Consider the following 9,843-nt stretch of genomic DNA (forward strand, 5'->3'; position numbering starts at 1 on the left):
CATTTGTCTTTTACTCTTTTCTCAGGTACATAGCATATAATGATTTACACTAGAAGTGCTACTGAGTCAGATAAAAGGCGAAGCATTTCAAACATGCCAGAACACTATATGGATGTATGAGTAGGCTTAACACTATACCACAACATTCTTATGGGGAGGGAGAACCTTAAATACATGAATTGTTATCTCCTCCCACAACCCCCAAAATAAGAAAGATGGTTCCCGTTTGTAGGGAGGCGATCATTTTGTACTTCTTAAAGTTCTTGTTAGTTTGGCACAAGGTTGTAAATTGATTGAAATTGATTTGTTTATGAACGTGGACGTCCATAAGAAGGCTCATCTTGAACTATAATTTATGAACATAGACTTGTTATTGCAATAGTTTATCATGATGGAAATCATTGCAATAGTTTCTTGTTATAGAAACTTTTTATCAGTCATACCAGTCCAAATCTTGTTCAAGCAACAAATTGTCTGCACCTCTCCCTCTCTAATTGCAAACCATTCCTGCTAGAAGCAGAATTTGATTCTTGTTTAACAAAACAAATTCAATTAGAACATTACTTGCCCACAATTACAATTTGATTTTCAAAAAAATTGAATTCTTTGAAGATATACAAGGACAACAACCATGTCTCTTCCAATTGCAATGTTGCAACTTAGTTAGTTAAGCTGAGATTGCAACGCAACAAAATTAGTATTGGACGACTAGTGAAATATACTTCGTACAACAGCTAGAAAGGTGCATCCATGAAATGGTTGCAACATGTCATACGCAGCATCCTCAATACTCTGTTTCCAAAATGCCATCTATAAGACCAAACTCCATTGCCTGCACAAGGAAGGAAGGAATATAAACAAAGGACTCAATCTTGCCGATAAGCCAAATAAAGGCACGTATGAAGACTTTTGTTATAATAACAAAATCAGCATATCAACAAACACACATAAGATCCGTCTCTGCAAAAAATATTTTAGGTAATGGAACATTAAAGAAAAGGCTTATGGATTTTCCACCTCCGAAATCACGAGTGATGACCTAAAAAATCCAATGTGAGTTCAAACCAAAATTTTGTCGATATCAATGTGTACTGTGAAGATAATGCAAAATGGATAGCATGATCCCATTCATTAAGCACTTTTTTCTGCCAAACTGGTGCGAGGAAAGGATGAAGCAACTTTTAAATACAGGTGAGACATAAATTTTGTGAAATATATTTACTAAATTTTGTGAAATACATTTACTAAAGGAATTCCAGAATCTGAGGTGATGGACAAAAATTGCAAGTAAATGTTATAAATAGCTTAAAAAACAAACAAAGTTCAGTGCCAAAATTTGCATATAAAGATTTAATTTTTTAATTTTTGTATACAAAGACTGCTAGCCTTTTGTAATTTATTTGTACTGTATAATTACCATCAATTCTACTCGTATGAAAATAGTAACTTTTACATATGTGTTGTATTTTCTACATTGATTTAGCTTAAAAAATGCTGTTGTGAAATGTGAAATCCACCAACCACAATTACCGGTGCTAAATGATTTTTTCTAATCATCAACTATTGTTGTCATACACACCTTTATGAATAGATAATAATTTGTTCTTATTGACAATAATATGTTTATTATTATTTTTAAACGAATGTTCTAAATAATAACCTATCTTATGTAAGACAATGAAAACACATGAAGCAATCTTGTCTTAGATACCTTGAAAAAACGTTTTTAAAATTATTACATAAGCAACAATTTTATTGTTGTTATCTTTCTTGGCAACATTTTAAATAATTGTTGTCTTTTGTAAAATAAATAACTACATTTTACATATTGTTGTCTTACATAATCTAAAGCAACACTTTTCAAACCGTTGCATTGTCATATAGTACAAATTGTTCAAGATCAAGGTAACAAACAAGTATTGTTGCCTTTTACTACAAAAGGCAACGTTTGTCATTTTGTTGCAATTTTGTCCGTTGCCTATTCTCATTTTTTTTGTAGTGTAAAAAAAAACCTTATCGATTGGAGCTCTATTGGACTAATCCTAAATTTCTAAGCATACGTCAATACAATATGATTATGCACCCTAAATGTTGAAGAATTATAGTGTGTAGTATCTAGTAAAAATCTCACAAAAGAGCATTAATTAGAATCAAAGTAGAACATACTTGTGTTCAACTCATATATGATATTAATGTGCCTGACATACATATGAGCTTAAAAATCTACAATCATATTCATGCTACACCTTAAGATGTGAAAATAAAATGCAAAATAATTCATAATTAAAAAAGAAAATGGCTGAAATGTCTTCTGTACAACATAAATATATGGCGGAATCCCTACCCAATTTAACAACCAAAGAATAATATTCCTTCATCTTTTATTTTGCACCACGTTTTTTGTCAATGAGATATGGCACCTCCAACAATCAAAATACTTGCTAATCACCCTGCTGTAGCTAGACCTCTATTGCACCATCTTCTATCGCGATGAGCTTATCATCTTCCATGGTAAACTGAAAAGTAAGAGGTAGTGGTTAGTTGTGTTTAAATTACAATTTCATCAAGAAGTTATTCTCCTTGTCTGCAAGTACATCCATGTATAATGCAGTCAACCAACAAGACTAATACCGTGAGTACCACATAAAAGTAAGTTATTTTTATTATTTTATATATAGACTCTAAACTTTTTTGTCATAACATATTTTATCATAATTAATGTGTGCAGTGTTAGTTAACAAGCCTTTATAATATGTAATACCTCTGATTTATATTATTTGCAACTTTGGGGTATTATTTGTGAGATATAAAATATTCCAAAGTTGCAAATAATAAAAGTCGGAGGTAGTATATATAATATAATCAAAAGATTTTCCATCATTAGACTAAAAGTCCTAGTTCATATTTATAACTAAGCATCAATCAAGTGATGTGCTTCAATACCAACAGATAACACAAAGACAACAAATGCCTCCAATTCAGTCAAGTTTATGCAAAAGGAAAATAGAGAGAGAAGACATTGGATAACAAGCATTTTCCAACTCGTTTGGCATGCTACTTTTTTTTTTTTTTTTTTTTTTTTTTGAAAAAATAACATTTTATTTCATACTCAATTCCAACAAAAATAGTTTCCTCTGCTTTCATGAACTAACACATAAACATAATTTTTAAAATATATTTATGAATGAAGCGAAAAATAAATACTCCAAATAAAACTCATAATTTTTTGATATATTTGATTTTTCATAACTACAATTCAGTTAAGCGATAGAGAACTCATAAGTTGGTTCAAGGAAGGAGAGATGCAGAGGAGGAACTATGGAAGGAGGAGCGTTTAAGACAAAGAAAAGAGGAAATAAAAAGGGTAATTAATATAATATTAAATGGGGGCATAGATGTAAACTAACATTTTTAGAGATAAAATTATCCTCACACTATTCCTAAGAGATATCTCCCACTTTTTATAAGGTAGGGATTGAAGCTTAGCTCGTCCCCTCTTTTTTTTTTTTTTTTTTTTTTTTTTTTTTTTTTTTTTGCTTGGAATACCGCGTCGCGGCGGCGTACACCGTGATACGAGATCTAATACCATGGCTTGGCATGTATTACCATGCCACAGTGTTTGAGAAGCTTCTCCGGTTCCTTCGCCGCTGCTATTCGAGTTCTCTGCTACTGCTATTGCCGTGTTCGCTGCGTCACCTAAGCCTGTACCGCAACACGACGTGAAGTACCATGTCGCGGCTTGAAGTACCGTGTCACGATGGTCCAGCTGCTGCCGTTGCTGTTGTTCAACTTCCTTGCTGCGGTTTTTTCGATCTCCATTCACTTATTTCTTTACCATTTTCACTTAAAACTTTTGCAAACTTTCCCATTTTTGAATTCCTACAAGGACCCATGTAAGTTTCCTTGCCTTTTGTCTTGAATTTTGCTTCAAATGAGTAATTTCATGTAAAAACCCTTGAAAAATCAAATTGGGGGCTTTTGATTTTGAGCTTTTATGTCAAAATTCTTGCCATGAATTAGCTTGTATATGAATGTATGTTAGTTTGTGAGCAATTTGAGACTAAGTTTACATGATTTGGTGTAGAAATGATCAAATCACCATTTTTGGTACTACTTTGCTCGTGAAATGGTGTTCTTATTGTTCTTGTTGTTTCTTTGCACTTAAAATGATGATATAATGGTTGTACATCTTGTAAAATATGTCATGATGTGCCGATCTATTGTTTTTGTGCAATTTCAAAACATGCTATGTTTTTTTTATGTATGTACTATTGTCATGGAGAACATAGTATCATGCGATTAGGAGAACTGTAGTATTAGTTTATTGGAGAAACTAGGTACTAGAAATAATTTATTTTGCTAATTTTTAGCCTCAAGGTAAAAATTTAGCGTATAACAGAAAATGCAACTTGAGGTAGATGTTAAGCTTTTTTTGAATAAATAACTAAATAACTTAGGAAATGATGCTAAATATTTAGATTTTTATTTTTTTATTTAAACATAATAGCATGCCTAGACAACGAGATCGAGATATTTCTACTCGTAGCCGGCGTCACGCTTTCCGAGAGGACACTCCCTGGTTCCCGAGGGCATAGACGATGCCTTAGAGATCGAGCCTCACCCCTCTACGAGTAGGGGTAGGTGGACTCCACCTCCGTGGACACCCGACAAGTTGGTTTTCTATGATGAGAACCAAATTTCCCACCGTCCACTTACCGGCGTAGTCTATGGTGTGCTTCGCCATCATGGATCAGGATCCGGAGACTTGATTCCCCGACTACATAGGATCATCACAGGGGATCCTGCTACCAACGCCTTGTGGGAGTCTGCTGGTTTGGGAGATTTCTATTCAGCGGTTGTAACACCCTAGAAATTCCTTTCTTTTGAAATACCTGTTTTGCCCTATTTAAAACTTTAAATAGAAATATCTAAGACATTACCACCACCGTGAAAAAGGCTAAGGAAACTATCAAAGACACATAGCGGAAGACTAATTTCAAAACCATTCAAAACAAGTCAACTTGAAAAGTCAATTAACGAAAGTAAAGTCAAACGAAGTAAAATAAAATCAACTACAACTTGGAACCATTATAGGCCCTTATTAAAACCAAACCAAATTAAAAACCTTTGCATTAGTCATGCATAATAATAATATCTATAATAATTTAAGCAATAAACACATCATATACTTATAGAACTAGCAAGGATTCGCTCTTCACTCTTCACTCATGCCCATTCATGATTATGCTTCATCACCTGAAAAGTTTCTCTCTACTTGTTTCCACTACTCTCCATTAAAAATGGGTCATCATAGGGCCAAGATAAAAGACAAGGCCAAAAAACACACAAAACACACAATCAACAAAGCTGAGTACATAAGCGTAATTAACACACTAACATGCAATTACCTATCAACACACAACTTACCTACACCTGTTTTTCAAGCATACAACATTTAATAAAACTTCTCACTAGACACTTGATGAGTGTCATTTATGGCACTCATAGGGTAGTCTTTTAGGATGTTTTCACCCTATTTTTCATGGTTTTCTTTTTTCATTTTGGTATTTTCTCCTTTAGTTTCTCTATTTCTTCTTTCTTCGTGTTTTAATTTCCTTTATGTGGTGTTCTTTGTGTTTCCCTTTTATATTTCTCTTTTTCTCTTCTATTTTCTCTCTTTGTTTACTTTTGTAGGTGCTTAAGGAGTTGGATTCGCAAAGGGGTCAAGAAGAGCAAAAAGAGTTAAGCAAAGAAGAATCAAGCTCCTTGGAGAGGGCTTAGAGAGGGCACGGAGAGGGCGCTCTACATCTTCCCATTGCCGCGGGCGCCGGTCCAGAGGGCCGCGGGCGCGGATAAAGTGCAACAAAGTGGGAATTTTTGGCAGGAACTCTCCACGCCCTGGCCGCAGTCTAGCCGCGGGCGCGGAGAATCTGGAGAGACTTCTCTCTTTGGAGAGACCGCGGCCCCCATGTTTACACTTGGAACATGGCAACTTCTACGCCCTTAGCCGAGGGCGCGGGTGTCTTTGCCTCGGGCGCGGGCTACAGTACCCGCGGGCGTGGGTCTTGCCCAGATTGCCCGCGGAGTTAGTTATGGGTTCCGTACCCATTTCTCCGCCCCCGCGGGTGTGGACACCCATTTGTGTCTCCCCAAAACAAAACCCAATGATGAGTACCTTTCACGTCGAATCATAATCGAATGAAGTGAAAGTGTGGAAAGTCAGTGTTGCGGATAGTTTTAATTCTTTTCTTTCTCTCTGTTTTTTTAAAACCTATTTTAAGAAAACAACCAATCCAGTTTGGTTTGGACCATAGCAATAGTCCAATAATGGAGTAGATGGATGGGGCTTGTAAGGAGCTTTCCAACGATATATTATAATTCCAATTCCGATGAATAATGAGGAAGTTACGGCCAAATTACTAAACTGGGCCCGGTTTTGTCCTTATATGCATCCCAATGATCTAGAGGAGGGCCTAATATAGATTTATCATTCCTAATACAATTAGAATTGATTTTAGTCTTCTAGATTCTTCTAGAAGGTTCTTTTCATTCCTAATTTAATTAGCATTGATAAATTGACTTTGGTTGACTTTTTGGAGTTTTAATCAGAATAAAGGAAGTGTTTTTAAGGAAAATACGATTTTACCCTTCTATACGGCTAAATTTTATCAAAATTAAGAAAACACGTGAAAACGGCTATTAGCGCTTGACGCCAGTTATTAGCGCCTGATGCTAACCTTCAGCGCTTGGCGCTAATGTCCAGCGCCTGGCGCTAATCGAGTTTTATTCTCGTCGAAACTCTGATTTGTTTTTCTATACGTCCGGCTGATTTTCTCTATAAATAGCCTCCTAAAACCTCCGTTTTTAATCATCAATTTCCATTAATTCTATAATTCTCTCTTTCACCAACTCTCATCAAGAATTTCTTAATTTTCTCTCTCTTTCTAAACCGACCCTTTTACAAACACAATTCCTCATACATTAGCACTAGACACACCTAGCATTGTTCGAAGTTGCCTTCGCCCTAGACGTGAAAGGTTTTAATTTCTGAGGGTTTGGTCCCAAATGTCTATTTCAATTATTATTTAATTTAATTGTTTGATTATTATTTTCCTCGAAGTTACTAACGGGTGTATTTTGTTATTAGAAAGAGGTACGAGGCATCCAAGTAAGTGCTTTAATTGATTTTATGGTTCTTAGAAATCATGTTTAGGTTGTTATTATGATTCCTAGTGTCATGTTAGGGCGTTTTAATCTTTCTAGTATCATGTTTAAGGTAATAACTATAATTTCTAATATCAAATATATCAATTATGATTCCTGCTATGCATCCTATTTTCTTTCCTAATAGCTTTTTAGTATCATGTTAGGGCTAAATATTTGATTTTTATTGTTTAGTGACATGCTAGGGTTTGTTATTAATCTTGTTTGTATCATGCCTAGGATCTTGCTATTATTATTATGCTTTAACATGATTATTTTAATAATGATAATTATGATTATGATTTGGATAATAATTGTTATTGATTATTGTTATGTTGCTTGATGTTTATTTTTAGTGTTATTGCTTGATCACACCTTTTTATGCATGTTTAAAGGGAATTTGTACTTGTAATCACGCTTAATAAGATAATTAATAATCTTGTTTAGGTTAATTTGATTATAATTCAAGTGATCGCCAAGAATAGATTTATTTGTGCATTAATATTCAACCAGCATAGGTTAAACAGGTTTAGGGTTAATCCTAATGATTGCATGTTAGTCAGAAAGCGCACATGAATACGATCAGAATAAAGTAGAGGCCTATTATTGGAGCAGGTTCAATCTCTTTTAGGTTGGATTTATACCTTCATCCCCGAACTACCAGTCATGGTTCCAGACCTATTGGAGTTGACAATCTCCTGGATCGTTAAGGGGTGTAACCTTCACCCTGTGAACGGTTCACAAGTTCCTAAAACTTGTTGGCGACTCTTTTGCTCTAGCTTCCTTCCCTTTTGACGCCACCGTACTTAGTGTATGATCACAGTGGGGTTCAAGCTAGGGGTTAACGCTTGAAATATTCCCTATAGTTTTTGGCGACTCCATCGGGGAGGATTTCTATTTTAATTCCTTAAATTTATTTTGGCAATGATTTAGAATGAGTGGATGAGACTCGAAAAGTTCTATTTATTTTATGTGCGTAATTTTGATTAACATTATTGTCATATGCATAAAAAAAATCTCATTGGAAAGATCATCTGTAATGAGTTAAAAACATAGGATTTTTACACGTAGGAAATTGGAGGAATATCTTTCACAACTAGGACCGAAATAATGTTGCACGAAACTGGAAATTTTTATCGAGCACAAATAGCTGCTGAGGCATGTAGGAACTAGCGTCAGAAGACAGATTTTAGCGCCACTAATTTGACTCTAGCGCCAGGCGCCAAAGCCAAATTGTTGGCGCCGGCCTCTGTTTGCTGGCGCTAAGTTCTTCCAATACCGAGCCAGAAATATGCGTTCTAATTTTGACCAGTTTTTAGCACTGTTTGCTCGATCCTACTTCCTGATTGAGTTTTTCTCACTTTTCTGAAACCCATATGTGTTCTACATATGGACATAACCCTCTGAGAATTCATGCTCCATCTACCTGATTGAACGCTTTGTGCAACAAAGGGTACATCCGAGAATATTGAATTCACCAAGCCATGGAAGAGAGTTTTTAATTCGCGGTGTACACATCCACTCGCGCCAACCCTTCACGGTTAGGCTTCTGCGCGGTGCATCCGGACAATTAACCATGGACCCTCTTTGACTAACCCATATCCCAAACTTTAGAGAACTAGAACCATGGTTAGGTTGCAAACTCATTGCATCATATTATGCCTACTTGACTAATTGTGCATTATTTGTTGTGCATACTCTATGTGTTTTCTCCTAACCGTTTGTTTGACTTGTGTTAAGACTAAATAAACTGATTAATGACTAAAGAACTTTGTTTAATTAATTAATTAATTAATTAGAGCTAAAAAATATACCTAAAATCGAGTCATAGTTCCTTTAAGTCAACCCGGATTTTTTTATTCCCGTATACTGCACAAGCGTCAACTTGTTTTGGTCATAGCCGAAGTTCTAGAAAGAACTACGAGTCTTAAAACCTATGGATCTTTAGCCCCGAGTTTTATCTTTAATTTGGAGTTGGTTTCATCCCAATAAGAGTCACAGATCAAAAGTTATGACTAAAATTTTACAACATGTTCAGTTTAATGCATATACATGAATTCTTAACTTAGTCTTTGCTTGAGTCTAGTCACATAGTCTAGCCACATGGTCATGAAAAAAGTCTTAACATGTCACCTACACTCACTACACTCACTAGTATTAGCACACACTTTGTGTATATGTCACCATGACCATGTCTTAGGTTCATGCATGAGTCGGTTTTTTCCGCCATTTGAGTTGGGGGTACATTCTATTCCTAATTTTTTTCATATCTCTCCATCTACATCATCTTTCCATTCTATACATGCTTTCTCCATATCACATCCTTCATTCTTCCTACCTTCTTCCATGCATGTTGAATCGAGTTTGAGTCATGTGATTGACAATAATAAAAAAAAAAAAAAAAAGAGTAATGATGAAACAAATGCACAAGGCAAGCTTCTCACCAAGATTTCATGCTTTCTTCTTCTTTTTTCAAACCCTTTCTTCAATAAGTCTAGCATAGGCACCCTTTATCTTCCTTAGATTTCTTTCATAGGTTTTTTTTTTTTTATTTTTTATTTTTTTATTTTTTTATTTTTTATAAAATGAGCATTTTATTTCTTGCATATGATCATTGCATTGCAAAAAATAATAAATAAA

The sequence above is a fragment of the Chenopodium album genome, chromosome 9 (genome assembly GCF_948465745.1).
Source record: "Chenopodium album chromosome 9, dcCheAlbu1.1, whole genome shotgun sequence".
In the NCBI taxonomy this organism is placed as follows: Eukaryota; Viridiplantae; Streptophyta; class Magnoliopsida; order Caryophyllales; family Amaranthaceae; genus Chenopodium; species Chenopodium album.